We start from the raw sequence: 23,665 nt of genomic DNA, 5'->3' as shown, positions 1-23,665 counted from the left end.
AACATTGCAAGAAGGCTGCAAAGCCCACCTCCTCCCCACTCTATGCTAAGGCTGGGATGAAGTCATTACTGGGCAGACCTTTGGCGACGTTGGGGTTTTCAACAGGCATGGGTTGGGCTTCAGAGTTGTATTTTAAATAAATAAACAGCACAGTACTTCTTGACAACACACTGTGGGCTCTCCACTGAGGCAGACATGTTCCTCGCTCCCTCCCAGTTTTATTGTTCCTGACAGAGGGTAATTGTGCGAAAGCCATGGCCTCCCACCTACGGGCATTACCACCCGTCACACCACAAGGGGCAGAACTCTGTACTTCCAGTTCTTGAAGCACAGACCTCATGGGCAAAATGAAAGTCTCCAATAGTGGGCAACAGGAATTGTAAAACGTTCTTAAAGGCATTTTCAACAGCACCTATGTAGCGAATGCCCATTGATTTCTATAGGCGTTAGACACCTCACCTGCTTAGGCACTTCTGAAAATCCCACTAAGCACTTATCTGCACCATTAGGCACCTAAAGAGCATTAAAGAGTCTGGCCCCCAGTTTCTAGGATTCCAGTCACTGGGGCGGGAGGCGGTCGGCAGCAGGGCAGGCTGCCAGGCACCCACACGCTGCACGCACACAGTAATTTACAAGGGTAAAAGTGCTGGCTTAATAGCCTTGGAGACTGAAAGATGTGATTTCTCTGCATGGTAGGTGCATCCCAGGCAGCAGCATGGCAAGCGCCCCCCTTCCTTCTCAATGTGTCTTAACTCTGCTCTGGAGAGTCCACTTCTAGGGTGGGTTCGGCCCACGGAGCCCATTAATACCTCAGCCCTCTGCGGAGACAGTCAAGAAGGGACAGATTTCTGTCTTGGATCCAGTCAGTCCTCAGAAGGTAGGGTGACCAGATGTCCTGATTTTACCAGGACCATCCCAATTATTAGGGACTTTTGTTGTATATAGGACCCTATTACCCCTCCCCCCCAATTTTTCACACTTGCTATCTGGGCACCCTATCGGATGGTGACAGTCTTCAGTCACTACCAAGCCAAGCTGAGTTTGAACTTGTGACCTTGAGGTGAAAGGCCCCATGTCCCATTCCCAGTGCTGAAGTGCATGAACCAGATAACTTCAACAGCAACAGCGCGGACATAACCTGATTAGCAAGGCCTGGAAACAGCACAGCTCATTTCAAGTCAAATCCAGTTCTTACCTGCAGCCTCCGCTCAAGGGAATCAGATCAAAACAAAACCCTGCGAAAGAAAAGCAACACTAGTCTGCATAGCAGCTACAAGCCTTCTCCTCTCACCATTGCCTCCATTCTCGCCTCACCCCAAAATCCCTCCTGAAAGTGCGTCACTCTCCCATGACTGGGGTTCACGCACTGCTCCCCGACTCCATCCCCAGCCCTGCCGTAATCTCAGGAAATTAATGTGGGGGCAGGAAGACAATACAGGGCATTAACTCCTCGCCTTCAGATTATAGCTAGGTGCTCCCCATCGCCACCTGATTTTGGGGTTCACCCCTCGAAATCTGATTCGGCAGATCCCCAAACTCCTCCATTCTGAGGTACCGCTGCGGGTTATCCCAGATCCCTCTGCATCCTGGGGGTTATTCCCCGCAAGGATTATTCCCAGCACCCCCTTTTCCTCCCCCCAGCGGGGTTCCCCCCATTCCCCCCCCAGCGGGGTTCCCCCCATTCCCCCCAGCCCCATTACCCCCCCCCAGCGGGGGCTCCCCCCAGCCCCATTACCCCCCCCCCCCAGCGGGGTTCCCCCCATTACCCCCCCCCAGCGGGGGCTCACCCCAGACCACCCAGCCCCCCGCGTCTCTCCTTCGGCCCGGCCCCTCTCTCGGGACCCACCGACTCCCGGCTCCGCGGCGCCCAATGCCCCGACGCCGACGACCGACGGCCGCCGAGACGCTCCCTCCGCCGCTTCCGGGTCTAGTCTCAGGCCCCGCCCCTGACCCCGCCCCCTCTCGCTGATTGGCGATTTGGACGCTGCATGGGCCGGGCGCGGAGACAACACGGCCGCACAACCAATGGCAAGGCGCAGGGTGGTGACGTGCACGTCTGAGCCCGGCCCCCGCCCCGCCTCCTCCACGTGCGGTTCTGTGATGACAGCGGGGAAGGGGCGGGCCCAGGGAGAAGCGGCTCCTCATTGGTGGGAGGCCTAAGGGGCGGGTCCAGGGCCCGAGAGCCGAGGAGACGGGAGCGAACCCCGACCTTCAACGTGTGCCCCGCCCCCCCTCCCCCTCCCCTGCCCCCCACTGCCCCTCCCCCTCTGTCCCCCGACCGCCCCTCCCCAGCCCCCCCTCTGTCCCCCGACCGCCCCTCCCCCTCCCCTTTCCCCAGCCCCCCCACTGCCCCTCCCCCTCTGTCCCCCGACCGCCCCTCCCCCTCCCCTTTCCCCAGCCCCCACTGCCCCTCCCCCTCTGTCCCCCGACCTCCCCTCCCCCTCCCCTTTCCCCAGCTCCCCCGCAACCCCTCCCCCCACTATTCCCCCCTCCCCTCCTCTCCCCCTCCCCTTTCCCCAGCTCCCCCGCAACCCCTCCCCCTCTGTCCCCCGACCTCCCCTCCCCTTTCCCCAGCCCCCCCACTGCCCCTCCCCCTCTGTCCCCCGACCTCCCCTCCCCCTCCCCCTTTCCTCAGCCCCCCCACTGCCCCTCCCCCTCTGTCCCCCGACCGCCCCTCCCCCTCCCCTTTCCCCAGCCCCCCCCACTGCCCCTCCCCCTCTGTCCCCCGACCTCCCCTCCCCCTCCCCTTTCCCCAGCCCCCCCGCAGCCCCTCCCCCAGTGCCCCGATCGCCCCCCCCTTTTCCACAGCCTCCCCACTGCCCCTCCCCCTCTGTCCCCCGACCTCCCCTCCCATTTCCCCAGCCCCCCCGCAACCCCTCCCCCCCACTGCCCCGACCACCCCTCCCCTTTCCCCAGCCCCCCTGCAATCCCTCCCCTTTCCCCAGCCCCCTGCAATCCCTCCCCCCACTGCCCCCAACAAGAACTTTCTCAGAATTGCTCCTGTCAAATGATAAATGCAACTGATGCTATCTCTGTCCTGCATGTTCATAGAGCAACTAGAAAAATGGAGCCTTGATTCCCTCATTGGGATCTCTGCTGTAGGATAAATATTTTTAGCACTTAATACTGCTCCTTAAAAGGAAAGATTTAGATACCAAAATCAGAATAGCAAAAGTGCCCTAAAAACCTTCGCAGTGGGTCAGAGTTAAGGATATTGTGCTGTGGTGAAATATGTATTTCTTTGTTCTGGATAGGGATGATATGTTCATGTTTACTGGGTGGGCAGTGTAAGGTTTGTGACATCTGTAGTTATTCATTTCTATGCTTCTAAATGCTTGGGTTTCGTGGTGATGTAGTGGGTGAGTAAGCTGTTGTCAGCTAAGGTTGCTAAGTGACTTTTTTAAAAACATGTTTTTGGACAGGATTAAGGAGACTGGCTGTAAAAGCCCATTTTAATGGGATGGGTGTGACTGCGGAGTTACATCTCCTGGCTTTGTTTCTGGGCTGTTTGTTCCCTCTTCCTGAGCACACTGTAATTAGCAGAGTACCCCTCAGCTGCCTGTGGTCCTCACTGTGCTGAGCGTCCCAGGTCATCCGGCACTTTGGCATTCCCCTGTGGCTTGGTTGCTTCCATTCTGATTCTGGTGCCATCCACAGATTTGATCTAAGCTACAGACACGCAGGGAGCAGATAGCTGCTTGGGACAGAAAGAGTCATTCCTTAAAGAGGGACAGCTGCTCCCGCAGCCCATGTACTGTGGTTCTCCAGGACGATGTAGCCAGGGCAATGTGTGTTTCCTCTTTCAGGCTGTTGCCTGCAGGGCTTCCCTTGGTAGGGCATGTTTGGTGAATGACGCCATCCCGATGAGTTCGTCACTGGGTTAGAACCGTCCTGAAGCCGCCGGCACAGCCCTGACTGGCCTCATTGAGTCTTTTGGTGGGGTTGGGCGGGAGTCGCTCAGCCGGTTCTCCGGACCTGCCCTCCTGGCTCGTTCCCGAAACTCGTGCTGTGGGTTGTAGGAGGGGATCACCTAGACGACCTGATCAGCAGCTCTAGAAAGGGCTGAAACCATAGACGCTTGTGCCTTAGGTCTGGTCTGCCCACAGTTCTTGTGCCAAGGGGTGATTCTTTTATTCAACTCAATCGTTAAATCAGCACATCGTTCAATATTGGCTGGTAGTTTGGTGGTGTGCTTGCTTGGGGGGCTGTGTGCCGAGCTGAGCGGCCTGGAACACAAGGCTGAGCGCTTCCTAAGGAGACTCTAGCTCAGGGGTTCTCAAACTGGGGGTCAGGACCCCTCAGGGGGTGGCGAGGTCATTACATGAGGGGTCGTGAGCTGTCAGCCTCCACCCCAAACCCCGCTTGCCTCCGGCATTTATAATGGTGTTAAATATATTTAACAGGGTGTTTAATTTATAAGGGGGGGTCACAGTCAGAGGCTTCCAATGTGAAAGGGGTCACCAGGACAAAAGTTTGAGCCCCACTGAGCTGCCCTCCTTTGATCCCTAATCCCTTTAGTGTCGCTGGACAAGGGGGCGGGGCTAACGCTGGAAGAAAGGGGGGTTAAAAAGCCAGTTTGTAGGCAACCAAAGGAGCTAGCAAACAGCAGCGCTTTGTGAGGGGTGTAAGAGGGAGTTGGAGAGCCACACAAACGTGATAAACATTCTCTAAATGTAGGCCAATAAACCCTCCCAAACAGAGCACACAGAAAGAGCGATCACCAGCGCAAACCAACCAACCCCTGCAAGTCTAACAAAGCAGGCAGCGGTCCAGCCGCAGAGTGGGGGTATCCAGTTTGTCGCACTCAATGCAGCAGGCAGGATTCTCTGCCTTGTGGACCGGGGCCGTTTGTGTGTGCACTCAGCTCCCTCAGAGACCGAGTCCAGGCTCCTGAGAGCAGAGTGGCAGAGCTGGAATAGCTAAGGGAGATGGAGACGTACACAGACGAGACTTTCCGGGACACAGTAGAACAGTCCCACCCCCAGTCTGACAGCCTCTGTGCTGGTGAGCAGAATGAGTCTCGGAGAAGGAGAGCATCAAGTTGAAGCGGAGGGAAATGATTCCAGGTGGGACTCTCTTTCCAGACGATGTTGTGTATCCTCTTGCAGTGAGGGTACCTCACTTATTAGGAGACAGGAAATAGTAATGGGGGATTTGATCATTAGAAACATAGAGAGCTGGGTTTGTGATGACCAGGAGAACCGCTTGGTGACTTGCCTGCCGGGTGCAAAGGTTGTGGGCCTCTCAAGACATCTAGATAGACTTATGTGCAGTTCTGGGGAGGAGCTGGTGGTCGTGGTACAGGTAGGTACCAATGACATGGGGAAGGATAGGAGAGCGGTTCTGGAGGCCAAATTTAGGCTGCTGGGAAAGAGATTAAAGCCCAGGGCCTCCATGGTAGCATTCTCTGAAATGCTTCCAGTTCCGTGTGCAGGGCCAGTTAGACAGACAGCAGGGCCGGTTTTAGGGCGATTCCCCCGATTTCCCCGAATTGGGCCCCACAACGTCCCTAAGGACCCTCCGCTGCCATGCCGCCGAAGGCACCGGCAGCCAATAGAGCTGCTGCTGAAGTCCCACTGCTGTCTTCGGCGGCAGTTCTTTCGAATCGGGCCCCGCAGTGCCTAAAGCCGGCCCTGACAGACAGAACTGCAGGGTCTCAATGCATGGATGAGACGATGGTGTAGGGAGGAGGGGTTTAGATTTATTAGGAACTGGGGAAACTTTTGGGAAAGGCAGAGCCTATCCAGGAAGGATGAGCTCCACCTAAACCAAAATGGAACCAGATTGCTGGCACTTAACATTAAAAAGGTCGTTGAGCAGTTTTTAAACTAAGGGCTGGGGAAAGCCGACAGGTGCGAAGGAGCACATGGTTCGGACAGAGACATCCCTTAGGGAAGGATCTATTAATGGAGATTCTCTATGTCCTAGTAAGGACGAGAGTATAGAAGATGATAAAATACAGGTAGGATCTGATGCGAAACAGTCAAATAAAAAAGAGTCCCATTCAATTCCATCATGTAATGGCACACAGCTAGAAAGTGACAGATCTTGAACCGCCTCTTACTGTAGTCCCAAGGAGTCATCTGTTCTTTGGGGGTTGGGTTCCCTCATGCTCCCCCTTCCTCTCTCCGTCTCTAACCCTTTGTACAGCCTCAGCCTTCCAAGCCTTCCAAGCCGGGTTCATTCCTGGAGCTCGCCTCGCTGCATGGAGACGGCCACTCAGCAAAACCAGGGACGTGACCTGCTGCCCCACAGTGACCGACTCACATTTCAGAATTGAATTCGGTAGCCCAGGACCAGATAAACAAGTGAGCACTCGCTCCTGTGGGTTGGACAAGTCAGTGTCCCCCACACCTCCACTTTTTAGAGGCTACGCCCAAAGAGGAGGTCTCTTTAGGAGCCACTAGCCTCTGTAATGAAAAGTATGGCCCCCGACCCACTGCTCTGCCCTAGAGCCAGCGCTGTCCCCAGCTCCCTGGTCTTCATTCTTCCCTGAGCATGAGGCCGGTGGTTGCACCCAGCACTGTCCCAGCAGAGCCAATTTGCCCAGCTGAGATAGTGGCCCAGGGACAGTGCTTCTGTCTGGAGAGCTCAAATTCTTAGCCAGCAAGCTTTGGCTGACAGCTTTCCTCCAACCAGGGACCCGCCCCCAGAAACAGAACGTCATGGGCTCTCCTTGCTTCTGTCACTGACCCTGACACAGCTAGGGTGACCAGACAGCAAATGTGAAAAATCGGGATAGGTGGTGGGGGGTAATAGGAGCCCATATAAGAAAAAGACCCCAAAATCGGGACTGTCCCTATAAAATCGGGACATCTGGTCACCCTAGACACAGTCGGGCTGAAACCACACGAATAAGCAGCCCCTGGCTTCATCGTGGGGCGACTGGCAGGATTAATTGGCCCAAGAGGCAAATATGGGGTGAGGCGTGATCAACATTCGGTGCCAGAGACAATACAGCCGCTTACCAAGCCAATGTGCAAGTCTCTGCAGTTACAGTAACTCTCTAGCATCACTTCATTCCAGACAATTTGGCATAATTTAATTTCATGGGGATGGGGAGGGGCAGCCGGAAAAGGAGCATGCCGAATTGCCAATCGGGATGAAGGGATTTGCATCTAAGCTGACTAACAAAGTTCCAGGTCTCAGTCAGAGTAATTAGGATTCAGAATGGGAAATGAAAAGGGGCCGTGCTCCAGCCCAGCTCCGCCCACAATCCCAGAATTCCCCTCCCCACAATTTGTCCTTTTTTTACATCATTGTGACAAACACTCATTACTGCAGCCGGCAGTGCTGCTGGGCAGGAGGCAGCCCCTTCCCTCACTCTTGCCTGTAATAGAGAGTGGTTTACAAAAGAGGGACAGAGTCCAAGATTAAGATCCCAAGCAGTTTGGCAGACTTGGCTTGGAGGCTATAGCTCAATGGTTCAAGCATGGGCCCGCTAAAGCCAGGGTTGTGAGTTCAATCCTTGAGGGGGCCACTTAGGGATCTGGGACAAAATCAGTACTTGGTCCTGCTAGTGAAGGCAGGGGGCTGGACTTGATGACCTTTCAAGGTCCCTTCCAGTTCTAGGAGATAGGATAAAATGGTTGTAAGGGCCTCTCAGGGCAGGCAGAAAATATTTAGGGAATAATCCAAGAGACTATTGGACTTGATTTAGCCACAGTTCCCAGACTGTATAATCAATACTGTAATGAATTTGTGTGTGCGCACACATCACACTGCCATCTTCTGGAAGAATCAGAACTGACCATGTGTCATTGTCCCTTTGCTGCTAACAAGTAGGGAGGATTCTCCTTCACTTCAAGTGACCAGGGCCTGTGTGCGGGGAGCAGGAGATTCCCACCACTGCTGGGAAGGTTGGCGTGGCCCTGGTGTGCGACTGGCCCCGCTCGCAAGATGCTAGCACGCCAGTGAAATGCAGGGCCGGCTCGAGGGTTTTTGCCGCCCCCAAGCTCAGGTGGGGCTGGGGCTTGCAGGCGGCGCTGGAAGCGGAGGGAGCGATGTCACCTTCTCCCAGCGCCTGCAGGGGTGTTCCCCCCTCCCCTGCCCGGCTGTGCAGAGAAGCCCTGATATCAGGGGTGGCCCAAGGCAGCACAGCCCCGGCTCCCCGGCAGGACTCGCCCTCTCCTCCCCAGGTAGCGGCTGGACCCTGGCAGCTCAGCATCCCAGGGCTGGGGCTTCCCCTTCCCACTGTGGCTGGGGGCGCGGCGCCCTCGCCCCATCCAAAGGACACAGCTCCGAGAGCACAACTGCCCCGAAGTAAAAGGATGGCCGGAATGCCGCCCCTGGAAATGGGCTGCCCCAAGCACCTGCTTGCTTTGCTGGTGCCTAGAGCCGGCCCTGGTGAAATGCACAGGAACCCCGTACTCAGTGCAGCTGGCTGGAGCATGCTCCTGGTCTGGTGCCTGGGCCCTGCCCCGCCCTCTGCTCTCCTCCACGAGGCTGGCTTTGGGCAGGCACGGGCAGCGCTGGGCTCCTTGCCTGTAGCTCCGGTGCTGGGTCTCCGCTGCAGGGGCTCTCTCATTTCATGTCACCCGTCCTGTGATTTCCCAGCGGTGCTGATCTCAGTGACCACTTGGGGGCGCTTCTCTCCTGGGAAAAGAGTTGTGTTCTCACCCAGGCACTCCCACGCGGCGAGGCGACATCCTGGGGCAGAGGAGGCAGTGGGTAGCTTTAACACTTGTTAGCGGACTGAGCTGCAAGTGAAAAGCCCACACTGCCTTGTGGGAGCCAGCAGTTTCTCTGTGTGAGCTAGCACCAGATCAGAACGCTCCTCTTTTCCTGGTGAGGCCAAGGCCAAGGAGGCCAGGGGGAGCCGAAGGGGAGCAGCCGGGCACGCGAGGAGCTGGGCAGCGCCAGCGGGAGAAATGTCCCCGTGGGGAGCAGGTGGATGAGTTGATCGCTATGTAGAATAGCTCTTCCGGCTGCGTTGGCTGAGGGGGAAGGATCTTTGCCTCGTTCCGTGCAGGGGACCAGCCCTGCGGGGGGTTGTGCCGTCGGGGTTCTGACCATGGCAGAGACTGACCTGCTACCAAATCGCCGCACTGGGGCAGCTGACGCAGCCGCCCGCCCCCAGGGCGCTCGGATGGGGATGGCTGTGACCCTTCGCTTGCTGCTTGGTGGCCCCTGGGAGCTGACCTGGTGGGCCTTGCAGGCAGGTGTCCACACGTCCCAATCTCCACCGGCGCTGCTGGCAGCATCAGCAGGACAGAATGGGCCCTGGAGACTGAACCCCTCTGCCAGCCAGCCGCGGTGGGAGTGCCCTGGAGCGGGGCACGAGGCACCGTCCCTCCCTCTCCCCTGCTCTCCGGCCTAGATTCCCTGCTGCGGCTCAGGTTTCTCCTCTGCTCTCAAGGGACACCAACAGGTTTCTCTTCCTTTGTGTTGGAGGTGTGGGGGGGATCCCCGCCCGGCCGTACCTGCTGCTGAAAACAAAAGGGAGGAGCAGATGAGCTCCATTCGCTGCCCGAGCCTGTGTCTGCCCCAGCTGCGAGGAGGCCCTGTGCTTGTCAGAGCTGCCTGGAGACATCCCCTCCCCGCACACCCCCCGCCCTGCAGCCATCAGGCCAGGCCAGGTGCAGGCAAGCTGTGCTGGACAGCAGTGAAAGGCAAACATCCCCCTGACGTCAGCCGCGCCCGGAGGTGACAGAGGCGCCTTGTCTGTGTTGACAGACAGAGGCAATAGATCACCACGCAGAATAAACAGAACTGCCGCCAAGCGCCGAGGACTTCGCCCTGTTCCCATTCACCTTTGGCGTGCCAGGGCCCGAGACGGGATTCTCCCATGACTGCCGCATGGCTCTGGGGGCCTGGGCGTCGGCTCTGCGGTTCAGCTGACGGGCTCCTTTGCCCCATACGGACGTCACAGGCTGGCACTACTCAGGGTGCTTCGCTGCCTGGCTGGTTCGTGTGGCATCGCAGGGACACGCAGGCACCAGGGCGTTACGGTCACATTATCCTTTTATTACAGAGCATCGCAGTGCCCTGGAGGCTTCCCGCAGCCTTCATTCCTCAGCCCTTCTGAGCCCCACCTTCTACCTGTCCCTGGCCCAGCGATTCCCACCCAGGCGCGCTGCAGCCCCCGACAGAAAGGTTCACTGCCTCCAGCCGGGCCTGCCGCCTGCTCCAGGCTGCAGCAACGGCCACGCTCAGGGTGCTGCTGAGAGCACCGTCACCACGGGGTATTTCCTGCACCGCTGCACATGCCACCTAGCCGTGGGCGACTGGGCACGGCCACAGCTTTGGCCACCTCGCCAGTGTGACTCAGTGGCCAGTTCAAAGCCTTAGGCTTGACCTCAGAGGCCTATAATGAGTGGGAGCCAAGCTACCACGGGGTTCCCCCCATGGGAATAGTTTGGTGGGGCAGGTGGGCTGTTGCCTCCCCAAACTGGGCCGGCCTTATGGGTGGGTGACCACTCAGGGCACCGTGGTCGGGGGGGAGGGTTAAGTTCAGTGTATTTAACTTAATGCTCCAGAATGGGCCCCTGCCACTAGCCCCCCTGACCCTTGACTTCCTCCTGGCCTCCCAGCAGCCCAGGGTGACAGCAGTTTGGTGCTGCCAGTGGAGCCCGAACTGCCGTGTGTCTTTGTGAAGGGTGGCAGGGAAGCAGGAGCCCAGCAGGCCATGTCCCCTTGCACCAGGAAATCTAGCAGGGGCCGTGTCAGCCGGTTCCAGAGCGGCTGCAGCTCCCGCGCTCAGGTCACTACAGCAGACAGCAGCAGGGGCTGCCCCGCTAAACCAGCCAGTCCCCCCCCCGCCCTCACAGGACCAGCAGCCCAGGTAATGCGTAGCCCCTTGCCATGCCCACCACTCCAGACCGGGGGAGAGCCAGCGACCCAGGGGAACTTGGCTTCAGCGTGTGCAAGCCGTGTGTGTGTGTGTGTGTGCACACACGTCGCTGGGTCAGCCCCTCTCACACGCTTCGCACTGCTCACGCCCTCATGGACAGGGGGACACGCACCCACATAACCACTGGGAACGGAGACTGAGCCCTCAGGCTCCCTGGGCGAGTCCCGAACACACACTGGGGCAGTACTAACCCCAGGGGGGGCCCAGCACTGCAAGCCTGGGGCAGGCATTGAATTTGTCCCCCACAAGCGGCTCTGTTGGCTTAGCAGGAGCTCCCCCCCCCTCGAAAATAGTAGTCAAACTACGCCTCTGTTCCCCCCTCCCGCTGCTGCAGCCTGGCAAACGCTGCCTGGCAAACGCTGGAGATCACGTGTTCTCCGGCAAGGCTGGCGCTGGGCGGGGCTGAGCTGGAGCTGTTCAGAGCACCCGGCAGGACTCGCCTTACCCCAAAAGCCCCCCTAGCGGAAGACGAGACGTTCCAGAAACGAGAAAGCGCTGCAGGGCTGGTGGGGGTGGGGAGCAGGGGTTGCTCCAGCGGCACCCACAGGCAGCTGCATGGGACCCTTACGCGGTGACTGCGGTGCTCGGCCCATCCCTGGGTGGTTATCGGAGTCTGCCATGGGCGCCCAGGCTCCTCCCGGCCCAGCGTGCAATCCGTGGCCAGCTGCAGCGGTTCCAGCGAGGGCAGCAGCAGACACCCGCACAGCGAGGGCAGCCGCTTTGCTGGCGCGGGGGGGGAGAGGGCTGGAGAAGACGGTGGGTGACGCTTGGCGTGGTTACAGAAGGGCCGGTGTAGGTGCTCGGCTCTCTGGGTCGGGGCCCTGCAGCGCTCAACGCACATGCCTGGGCACGGTGGAACAATACGTACAAGTGACGTGACCAGACAGCAAGTGTGGAAAATCAGGACACTTTTTTTGAGGGGCAGGGGGCAGGTATGCCGGCTTATCTAAGACAAAGCGTCTAACACGGCGACAGACCCGATCATATCGGGACATCTGGTCACCCTGCAGACGAGTGCAATGAACCTGGACTGGCCAGTGGGAGACTCTCGTTACCGGCCACCTAGTGTATTTATTGCCTTCAGCTGGGTGCAGGTAATGGCTCCAGCCAATGCGCCGAGTTCTTCTGGAAATCCGGCCCACGCCTGTGCTTGCCGGAGAGCAGAGGCTCCCGGATCGGCCCGGACGCCTGGGCCCTTTCTGGATGGTGCAATACTCTCTCGTGGCTGCAGGTGGCAGCATGTTCCAATGTATTTAGACTAGGTCAGTGTATGTCAGGGCCCCTTGGGGAACTCCTCGTGGCTTTGCTGTGTGGGCCCAGGGCATGCAGACCGACCTCCCACCGAGCTGCCCTGAGCATCTCACTGCCACGTGCTGCTCCTCCCCTCTGCTCTGCATGGTGTCAGGGCTCCGCACAAGCGGCGCACGCCGTTAAAGATAATGGGGTGGGTGCATGCACAGAAGGGCTGGGGTGATGCTCTGTCTGAACGGGCCCAACCGGCCCGGAGGCTATAAAACTGGTGCCTGGAAGCAGAGGGAGATTTGGTTCTCCACGCTGCGGCCCCCAAACCCATCGTTCCCCACCCCGCAGCACAGGGAGCTCGGCGGGACCTCGCGTGTCTGCTCTGAGCTTGGCTGGGATCCCTCCTGCAGCACACTCTGGGATTCAGCCGCTCCGTGCATGAAGAGTCCTGTGCACGGGGATGTTCCAGGAGCCCCGGGAGGATCTGCCTCCTCCGGCATTTGGGCCCAGGAGCTCCCAGTGCACAGCTGCTGCATGGAAAATTCTGCCTGAGGGGGGCAGAGCTGAAGCCAGGGTGGCTCCTGCGCAGCCCCAGGCGTTGAAATGGGTGATCTGGGGAGAAGGCGCGGGAGAAAGGACACTGCCCCAGCCAGCAAGGCCCTGCCCAGGGCGGCCACTTCAGATTTTGGTGGTGGGGGGAGGGACTTTAACCGTGATTTCATTGAAAACTTTCTTTTTTTGCAGATACTTCGATACAGTGCTCTGGCAGCTAATAATTTCTAATTCCTCGATAAAGAAAGAAAATGAAATAAATATTAGACCCACTCAGCACTAATACTTGTTCTGACATCTTGTGTCAATTCACTTAAGGGACATTGGTTAGGTTTAAAAAAATTAATGTATATTCTTACTTTGTTACTAACTCTGAATACAACACTTGAAACAACTGTAGAAAAACCTAGATGACTTTCTATCACTTTTTGGCAGTTCACAAAGCTTGGAATCCATCATGTAACTTTTGGAAACCTCCTACTAGGGCAAGGCCCTCTGAGTTTATACTGCACCTGCCTGGGGTTCTGGGGGTGTTACCCCACTACAAATAATGGAGTGAAACTGACACTTTCACGTCACTTTCATAGTATTGCCAACCCCAAATGTTCAAAAAAATCAAGAATCAGGCTCACCAAAAATCATGAGATTGGCTTTAAAATCATGAGATTCTGTAAAAATAATAGATTTGGGGGTTTTATTTGCCTTCTGCTTTTTGAGCCTTTAAGGTGCACGGGGGTCACATTTTGAAGCTTTCTCCACAGTCACAAGGGCTAGAAACTTCATTTTTCTTTAAGAATGAAGGCTGAAATCTTCACATAGCACTTGACTCCAGGAGCTGGGGCTTTAAGGAAAACAAAATCATGAGAGTTGACAACACTGCACTTCTGTTTAAAGCCTAGTTACTTTCCCGACGGCTCTTAAACACAACACTACAGTGACTGAGTTGCAGTTTTCACAGGAGAATATTTTAAAATCAAACACCAAGAAAATTCAACGTTTTAAAGTTGGGGGAAAGAAACAGACATCTGAGGTATCTCAGGGCCACTGCAGGCAGGAAAGGCAAATACACAGGCACAGGAGCTCTGGCCAGCTCTTCCTCTTGAAAGAAAGTTGGAGGGTCAAATCTTCTAGTCCTTCATCCAGTAAAACGTCTATTGCCATCAGCACCTCCTCCCAGAGACATTAGTGTGATAACACGTGGTCAATAACAGTACACTTCATACTTAAATATTGGAGCCATCTTCTCCAGAGTTACACAGCTTCTGTGCAGTGGCTCAAGGACTGGATTTTCTGGTGTATTCTGAACTGTGCTGAGTGCACAGATGGCGCCCAGTGGATAATACAAATCATGACAATAATGGTCGACTTTATGGACTCTGTGGGTGCAATTTCTGTTCTTTGTTCTGAAATGGGTCTGACTGCAGCTGAACCCCTACGAATGTGATGTATAATCACACTGGATACTCATACGACCGTTTCTCATTCCTTCCTTTTCTCAAACTCAGAACAAAAAATGACCAAACAAAACGGGTGTCAGTTAAAAATCTAAAATTGCCCAGCAGCCATTGCTGCACAGCCCAGCCTGGGGCAGCACCTGCCACCCCTCCTCTGACTCTCCTTCTCGGTCTCTTCACCCTTCCTGACCTCTGTACTGCTTTTGATACTGTCAACCATGACATCCTCTCCAATCAGCTGGGACCGTGGGGGGAGGCTCAGAGAACTGGTTTTCTTGGTTCTGCTCCCATCCGTCAGAGGCCTCTTTTTTGCAGCATGAAACAGAGAGAAAGGCTGGTGCAGTGGATAGGGAGCTAACCCTGAGTCCTACTCCCCGCCCCCCCAGACTTCCTGTAGACCTCAGGTCAGTGTCTTAGGGACAGAGTTGCCAAGGTTTTTAGGCATCCAAAGATGTAGCTAGGCATCTAGTGGGGTTTACAAAGCACCGAACCTTTTAGGTGCCTAAATACCTTTGGAAATCTGGCCTTTAGTCTGTGTGTGCCTCAGTGCCCCATCTGTACAATGGGAATAACAGCACTGCTGTATCTCACCGCGGGGCTGTGATGTGAGGCGCTCAGATACTATGGTGATGGGACCACAGAAGTACCACAGGTAGAGTGGGAATATCGCTATACCACTGGCACCTTAGAGACTAACAAATTTATTTGAACCTAAGCTTTCATGGGCTACAGCCCACTCCTTCAGAAGTGGGCTGTAGCCCACGAAAGCTTAGGTTCAAATACATTTGTTAGTCTCTAAGGTGCCACAAGTACTCCTGTTCTTTTGGTGAATACAGACTAACCAGGCTGCTACTCTGAAATCTATACCACGGCTATCCCTTCCCTGAGCATTGGTCCCTTCTTTTAACTTATGCCCCTCACATCTTCCTCTTTACGGAGTGTAACCTTGGCTCAGAGGGCTTGGCTGTATTTCTTTGGAATCCCCTGTGTGCACGCGCGCACACACACACACACACTTACTTAACAGGTTCATCTAGGGACTTCCAGATCCTTAGTTTAATTACCAGCCTTTTCTGCTGTTAATCGCCCAGCCTCTGTTTGTAAACAAAACACTGACACCCTGCCCCAGGGACACAAGCTGGGAGAAGCACCTCTCTGTAGAGCTCCCATTCCACACTCAGGCTGAGCTCAAGAGCTCCACCAGGGAACACCCCTCCTGTGTGACACTTGGGGGGAGCCCCCCTCTGTCCTACCTAATTGGCACCCTTGGCCCTGCCCTCCAGGGATTCACCCACCTGTGACCATGGGGGGCAGGGCCTGACCACTTCCCATCCCTCCCCCCCCCACCCCGCTCCGACAGCCCTTCCCTGAATCCCTGTGCAAGGGGAGGGGGAAGTGGAGTTGAACCCCATGGTTACCAGGGAGTGCGCTAACCCGGCTGTCAAGGTTGCAGGACTAATTGTATCACGCAGTGCACCCCTCGTGCCTTCACCTCTCCTGGGGTGGAGACTCGCCTTCTCCCACTGCACCCCGTGTATCCAGCGGTGAACACCGTAACCCTCAGCTGCTTACACCAAACTATTGTTTAATCTGAACAGCAGGAACAAAGCACAAGAGAAAAAGGATTTTAAACCCGTCTGTGTGCAGGTCCCTCTTCCCGAAAGCCCTGTCGTGGGAGTCTAGGGAGGTCTAGCTTCTTCAGGCACCTCCAGCCATGTCTGTGTGTCAGTCTGTTCCCAGAAACAGCTCCCCCCCACCCTCTCTCACCTCTAGACAGACAGAGGCTTTTTAATGGTTTATGGTCCTTGCCGTCTGTTGGCTGCCAACGCTGGGAAAACAAGCTGTGTAACGTGGCTGGCGCGCCGCTCATAGGAACTTCCCAGGTAACAGCTCAGGTGGTGTCTCTTAAAAACTCAGGCGTGTTTTGAGGGAGGTGCTTTGTCTTGAGTCATGGTTTTGCGGTCCTGTTTTTTTCTCCATTGCCCTGTTGATGTCACCCGTAGAGTCATACACTGAATGCCCCGATAACCAGGTCCCCTACACGGTTCATAGATTAGTACCGAGCAGCCCCATTTCCGTCACATCATCTGCTACACAATCTCCAGCCATTGGGAGTTCAACACCTGCAAATAAAAGCCAGGAAAAGTCTCTGTCCTCCTGTGTGGAAACCCAGCTCAGGTACCAGCATCTGTCTGCGTCTGTTATCCCAACTCCTTCCTATCCACCCCGCCCTACGGCCGCAAGTTCTTTCCTGTGCCGCTAACATGGTCCTCTTCAGCCAACACCCCAGCCTCCGCACGCTGTTCCCGGCCCGAGGCAGGAATACAGCAGGGTGACGGGGTGGTGCATAGGCTGTGGCCAAAGCATCCTGTGATCACCTGTAGTGCAACGCTGTAAGGGTGCAGAGAGAGGAGGACGGTAGAGTGACCACTGGGTAATAGTAATTAGCAGGCAGAGTGGAGCGGGACACATCGGATGGAAACAAAACTGCTCAACTGTGTCCTAGGCCGCAGGGGCCAGATTGTCACAGGCACCCGCTTCCTCACAACTGCTCCCCTTGAAAGGCTGTTCCAGAACGTCACTCCTCTGATCAGCTCTGGCACTGCTCTGTGCCTGCCCAAGGCTTGCAGTTTGGGGGTCAACACCACCCCCTGGCCCCCAAACTACACCCACATTAAAAAAAGTGGGTGTGGGGGGGTGGGCATGACCCCACGGCCCCCTGGTTCTGGCACCGGTGGCCCACCCATTTCTACCAAGGTTTTGGTGCCCTTGCCTGGTGGCTGCAGTTCTACTCCTCATTGTTTTCCTGTGTTCCCTGTCCCAGCATCGGTTTTCCGATCTGTAAAGCGGGACTGTGACTTAGCGAAGAGCCACGAGAAGCTTAAAGAGACTGAGCTCCTATAGAGCTTACCGAAGAGAAGGTGAAGGGGTGACTTGATCACGGTCTATAGGTACCTACACGGGGAACAAATATTGGATACCGGGCCCTTCAGTCCAGCAGAGGAAGGTCGAACACAAGCAATGGGTGGAAGTTGAGGCCAGACACAGGCTGGAAAGAAAGTGCATCTGTTTAAGAGTGAGAGTAATTAACGATTGGAACAATTTCCTAACGGTCACGGTGGATTCTCCACCACTGGCAATGTTTACATCGAGACAGGAGGTTTTTCTACCAGCTCTGCTCCAGGAATAATTGTGGGGCAGGTCTCTGGCCTTTGCTATGCAGGGGTCAGACAGGCTGATCGCAAGGCTCCCTTCTGGTCTTGGAATCTCTGAATCGATACAAGCGCTTTGACTACCGCAGACGTGCTCAGCGTTGTTAGGGTGGGGGCTTTCCCCTAGATTTACAATCATGTCTCCCATTCGGCCCACTCACCCCCTGCCTCTGTCTCCATAGGCTGAGCCTTGTCCATGCACCAGCTCTGCTCCACAAGAGCCTTTTCTTGGCTAGACATTAATAATTCACTCAGCGCTGAATAAAGTCACCTGTGCCGAGTGGAGGCAGCAGCAGAGTCCAGACCCCTCTCAGGAACGGTGGCATCTGAGACTGCAGCAGGACACTGCAGAGTGCGGAACAAGGAGAGCTTTCAATGGTTGCTGTTAACAGGGCCGGCTCTAGCTTTTTTACCGCCCCAAGCAGCAAAAAGAAAAAAGCGTCGCCCGCCGTAACACCCGCCCCACCGAGTGCCGCGCCGCCGAACAGCCCCCGCCGAGCGCCGCGCCGCACTGCTGAAGCCCCCCCGCAGGAGCACCGATAAACACCTCCCGCTGAGCGCCGCTGAATACCCTCCGCCGAGCGCTGCGCTGCCGGAACCCCTCCCCCCGCCAAGCGCCACGCCGCGCTGCCCCCGTCACCCCAAGATTGGCCGCCCCTTACCAGGTGCTGCCCCAAGCACGTGCTTGGTTGCCTGGTGCCTGGAGCCGGCCCTGGCTGTTAATCAAAACCTTGAAATCCTGGAAGCAAAGCAGCAGCACAGAGCGGGGCAGGGGCAGGGCTGCTCCCGTCTCTTCCCAGCCCAGCATGACACAGGCGTCTAGTTTCTGACTCCGTCTCCTGAAGATCATTTTTCCCCGTGGGCTGCAGGCTGTATATAGGAACCTGCTCCAGCTTTAACAGGAGGCTTTGGGGAGAAGAAACAGCAGCAGTTATTTGGCCAAGGCCAGCGGGAGCCCAGGAGAAGCAGAGGGGCAGAGTTCCAGTAACGGCCGCTGGTAAGAGGTTTTTGATCGGTGGGATTCCACCCAGGAGAGAGGCAGTTACAGTCTAATGCTCACCTGAGCAGTGCGGACATGTTCCAGCCGGGATCCCGCAGTGAAGCGTGAGCAGGTGCAGTTACATACACAGACACATACGCATCCCCACTGACACACAGGTGCACAGACGTGCCCGCATATGCATGTGCATGAGCATGCCTGCTGGCCTGCATGCAACGTACACACCTGTGCACGCACACAGACACGCACGTGCGCACAGTCACGGACACACCTGTGCACACACGTGCACGTGCTCACACTACAACAGATACCAGCTGGCTTATGAAACAGGAGGTCTCATCACAGATCAACTCCACAAGGCATTTAGCCTCCCATAACCTAAAGCTGGGATCCAGTGGGCTTTATTCTGACCTTTGGGCTGCCCTGGGGTCGTGGTCACCCTGGCTCTCTGGTTCTGGTGCTTCCCTGGCACCTACACTCCTCACGACTCTTTACACAAGTCACTCCCTGCCAAAGGGAAACGACAGGGGCACCTCTCTCCCTGGGTGGCTGCAGCCCTTCCTCCAGTTGTGCCGAGTCCCCATGTGACTGCCCTTCATTTCAGCGAACACGCTCAATCCCCTGCTCAGAGCCAGAACAGACTGAGAATTAAACCCCACGGAAATCCCCGCCAGCTGCCCCGGCCGGGGCTCCCTTGATTTGTCTCCTCATCTCTGTGCAGCCCAAGCCGGAGAGAACGAGGTCACAGTGACGGGCGGCCAGAGGCTCAGCTGTGCCACTCCCAGACCCAGGGACGATCGCCAGCTCTGGGAAGTGTCCCACAAATCTGGCCCTCTCTGCTGATCACAATGGTCCCTTCTGGCCTTATAATCGACGAATTCCTGCCAGGCAGGGTGCTGGCCACAGCAGACCAGGGGGGACAGAGTGCACCCCCTTGAGCCTTGGCTCTCTGCTGCTCCTTTTGGGCTGCTACGGACAGAGTGGGTTGGGGGAGTCTGGTGGAGCCAGAACCACCCAGCTCCCTGAGGCACCACCAGCACTGTGGGAAGGCACACAGCTCCCCAGCGCAGGGGCCCAGGCAGTTTCTAAGGCTGCACCAACACTGCCTGCAGCATAGGTCACTTTCCCTGCGCTCGGACAGCAGTGCAGATGTGCGGGCCTGGGTTTCCGCGTGGACAATCAGTGCACGGGATGTCGCCAGGGTCCAGGGTCGGCCCACAACATTTTGGCACCTGAGGTGGGGAGCTCAAATGACACCCCTATGCCCCCTCACTTGTGCCAAAACTTTGAAAGGTCTCAATTCTGCCTTCTTCCTGGTCTACTCCGCTCATGGTAATGCTCGGCTACCTATCCCAATAAAGGAGAACTAAACTTAAAATGCCGTGTTCAAAATTTTTAAGTAACACTTAACTTTCAAACACCTGAACAGCAAATATAACTTTTTCTTGTCTGCAGAGTAAACACTGGCATTTTTATCTGTTTGAATAATCAAAGTGGTGCTTTCCATGCCTTCTTGTTTGCAAAGATTTGAACTGTTTCCTGAAGGTCCACAACCTGGGCCAGCTCATGCTCTACTGAGATGGTTGCAAGGCCGACCAGCCTCTCCTGTGTCATTGTGGAGTGTAGATGTGTTTTTATGAACTTCAGCTTGGAGAAGCTGCGCTCTCCACTGGCAACTGTTACAGGAAGTGGTAGAAGTATGCGCAGAGCAACAAAAGCATTTGGAAAGAGGGGGGTCATCTTATTTGTGCACATATATTCCAGAACAGCCTTTGGAGTTGATCCTGCTGAAATGTATCTTGAAAGGGCTTTCAGTTCATCACCAAAATCACATGCATCAATATTGTGCATGTCGTCACATGTCAACACTGTCTCTAGTGCCCTGCATTGCTGGGGTAGGCCTCCTTCAGGTATAGTGAGGAGTTTTGGAATATCATACAACATCCCACATATACTGCTGTGTTCCTTGAGCTGCATGAAACGTTCAACTGACTGTATTGCACAATCTAACACCTGGTTAAAGAATTCAACTTTGAATTGTTGTTTGGGGTCTCTTATGGGATTATCCCGTGCCTCGTAATCAAAATGTCTTCTTCTTCAGTGACTCTTGTATTCTTGAATGGGTGGGAAAATAGCTTCAGTGTGAAGTTCCTCTGCCAACTTCTGTGCACTCTCAGAACGTTTTGAAATCCCTCATCTGACCGGTAAGACTGTAGGTATGACTTTGATTTGTCCAGTTGTTAAATTGCTCCAGATATATCAAGGTCAACACCTTGGAGTCTCTTGCTTACAACATTTATTTCAAACAGCATGTCATGCCACAACACTAAGCCACACAGAAATTTGAAGTTATGTATGTTTCTGGTGATTCCATTTCCCTCTGCCACTGTTCTCCCACGAACAGTTCCTGTCATAGCATTATCCTCCATAATGGCAACTATGGCATCATCTATCTTCCCAATTTGGTGTTTGATCGGCTTTATCGCCTCCACTCGACGTTCCCATCGTGTGGCACTCAGTGGTTTCAGTGTCAGAGAGGATGTTCCCAGATGTTGCTTCAAAATTTGCCATGGATGAGTTGATGCAGAGAAAAAATACAGAGATGCTTCGAATTACATTAAAAAAACCAGCAGCCTCACTAGAAGCTGATGCTGCATCACTGACCACCAAGTTCAATGAATGAGAGCTTCATGGGACAAAAAAGCTCAAGGGTTTAACTCGGATCCGTGTCTGCGCTCCTCTGTTCTTTCCTCTCATGTTGGCACCATTATCGTAGCCCTGACCTCTCATGTCAGCTATCGCAATTCCCGTATCTTCCAGCTTTTTAAGAAGCACATTTGTCATACCAGCTCCTGTAGTATCAATGTCAATAAATTCTAAGAAAATGCTCTGACAGTCACCATTGCAGGGACATTTTCACTAGGTTCTGTCGTTACAAAACGCACCATTAAAGTCATTTGTTCCGTATGGCTGATGTCAGGTGTGCAGTCCAGAATAACAGAGTAATATCTTGCTGACTTCAGATCTGCCACAATCTTCTGTTTGTCTTTTGTTACCAGTAACTGTATGATCTCATTTTGAATTGTTTTTCCAAGGTAGTGGCGTGTGTACATTTCTTGGGTGGTGACACTTCTTAGATGCTCCTGAAGTACAGCATCAAACTCAGCCATCAACTCTGCAATTGTAAGGAAGTTTCCATTGTTTGGCACACACAGCTGATCTGAAGTGCCACGCAGTGCTAGGTTTTGGGTAGCAAGCATTCTCACAATGGCAATGAGCCTTTTCAGAACATTTTGCCAGTAAAGAGACTCCGATGCAATCTTCTCTTGATGCTGATCATCTATGGTGGCCTTTAACCTTAGTCTCATCTCAAGCTCTTTCCACCTATGGAAAGCTCTCTGGTGATTTGCTGCCTTCTCATGGCATGCCAGATTTCTAGCCAGATTTTCCCAGTCCTTCGTTCCTGTAGAACCCAATGTGGCTGGAACATAAATGGTATGCAGCATTCTGGGTTTTTGAGTACATAAGCCATGGCCTCTCCACTTTGTCACCATTGGGGATTTCACACCAGTAATGTGTTGGATGGAAACTTCTATTTTCATTGTCTTTGGGGAATGTGAAGTTTTTCACTTGCTGTGGCCCATGCAGTACAAGGAAGTCCCTCAGGCTACTGCTCAAGTGGGTCCAGTCCTGGATCATCTAGACTTAAGGAACTAAACTCAGCAGCAGCTGTTTCTTGCGCCTCCACCACACTCCTCTCTGATCTACACTTTTCTTCAGGAATGTGCCTGGTTACATCCATTGGAGATGGAGATATGGATGCCGCAGTAGCTGCCAGGTCACCTGCACTCTGACTAACTGGAAGTTCAGGCATCTCCTCACCACTCACATCCTCACTGGGGCCGGAAGGCTCAGCGTGAACATTTGTGTCTGTGTATCTCAGGAGAGCTCCTTCCTGCTGAGATAGAAAAGCTTCCTTTGCTTGCTTGCTTTTTCTGAATGCTGCCCCAGAGGGGTGTTTTCTTCTTTCACTCATGACTGCTGTTCTGTGCCAGCTAGAGTGGCTCTCAACACTCAGTTGAAGGGGACAAATAAGCAGGCTGGTAGCAGGGCCTGAGTGAGGGAAGATATCAGCGTCTTAAGAGCCTAACTGGCTCCTACTACTTCAGTTGACGCCTGTTCTCCTCAAGGGGGTTCAGGGAAGCAGCAGGAAACAGGAAGCTCCCTGAGAAGCTGGTGTGAATCAGTCCAGGCTCCTGGGGGTGCTGGAGAGGTACATAAGAGGCTCCTCCTCCTCTCTCTCCCTGCAGCTCCTGCTGCTTTCTGTTATTCCCTCTCACCTTTTCTCCTGCCTGCCTGTTATGTCTGTTGTGCCCTCCTTCCTCCAGCCCAGCTCCACCATCTCTGTGCATCTAGAGCAGAGAGATTACATAGGCACCAGCAGCAGACACAATTTTCTACACTCTGGGTCCTAGTGGTGCTCCCCCACAGCCTGGCACCTGAGCCAGGCACCTCAGTTCGCCTCACGGTAAGGCCAGCCCTGCCAGCGTCCCCAGCGAGCTCGGACAGCCTGCCCGGAAGCTGGCGCCACTGGTATTTTAAGCTGTGCTAGGGCGGGGACAGCAGCCATAGGTGTCCCACCCTGGCGGCAGTCACCCTTCGGGCTGCCGTGCAGAAGGACAGGCTGAGGCAGGCAGACGCAGACTCGGCCCAGCGCAGGCTGCAGCTCCCATGAGCCGTGCCTGAGGCGTGTACAATGGAACAGATCACAGCTGCCCTCCTTTTTAATACACAGTGGCAGCCCCAGGGAGCGGTGGGCCTTGGCTTGCAGTGTATCCCGGCCAGGCTTGGATGAAGGGGTAGCACCCTAGCACCAGCCCCGGGTTCAAGTGGCTGCCCACAGAGAGGACTGCAGCTGTGACCGCTTCCATTTTAGTTAAGTCAGGTGCAGCTGGCATGAAAACCCCAGTTCTTACCCAGGGCTCAAGACAATGAGCTTGTCCTCCTCTCATAGGGAAACTCCATCGAGAGCTAAAATCGCTAGCCAGCTTTCCCGCCAGCCCCGACGTGGCAGCAAAAGTGTGCAGAGAGAAGAGACCCTCATGATGTCAGAAAAAAGAGCAAACGCCTAAAACCTGGCATGTGGTTCTGGTACCACTACAAATAGGTTAAAATTCACCTGTTTGACTGGCCATGCAGGGCCAGTCACGGAACGACAGGAGTGCTCCACGGGACAAAGCATTACCTCTCTCCCCATCACTCCTTTGTTTTCTAGAGAAGCTTAATCTTTGCGTTTCACCTTTGTGGCCCCTGTGAGAGCTGCGGATGCTCAGAGAGCTTCCTGTGGTCAGGG

General features: G+C 55.0%; 1 protein-coding gene and 1 long non-coding RNA gene across 4 annotated transcripts in view; both read right to left on the bottom strand.

Moving 5' to 3' along the window:
- Positions 1–1,961, bottom strand: part of ATOSB (atos homolog B) — a 69,977-nt gene extending 68,016 nt beyond the window's left edge. For all 3 annotated transcript variants that reach the window (XM_065598614.1, XM_005311697.4, XM_024112312.3), the window contains exons 1-2: positions 1,847–1,961; positions 1,196–1,235 (exon numbers count right to left, since the gene is read on the bottom strand). The gene's annotated coding sequence lies outside the window, so the exon portion shown is untranslated. The remainder of the gene's footprint in view (positions 1–1,195; positions 1,236–1,846) is intronic.
- A 13,652-nt stretch (positions 1,962–15,613) lies between these two features.
- Positions 15,614–21,916, bottom strand: LOC103306766 (uncharacterized). The gene is made up of 3 exons (XR_010602071.1): positions 17,975–21,916; positions 17,012–17,657; positions 15,614–16,223 (listed from the first exon to the last, which is right to left on the bottom strand). It is a non-coding gene; the product is annotated as an uncharacterized LOC103306766 (long non-coding RNA).
- Between the last annotated feature and the right edge of the window lie 1,749 nt (positions 21,917–23,665).

The sequence above is a fragment of the Chrysemys picta genome, chromosome 6 (assembly GCF_011386835.1).
Source record: "Chrysemys picta bellii isolate R12L10 chromosome 6, ASM1138683v2, whole genome shotgun sequence".
Lineage (NCBI taxonomy): Eukaryota > Metazoa > Chordata > Testudines > Emydidae > Chrysemys > Chrysemys picta.
Note: the sequence above shows the minus strand (reverse complement) of the source record. Positions and strands in the feature narration are given on the sequence as shown.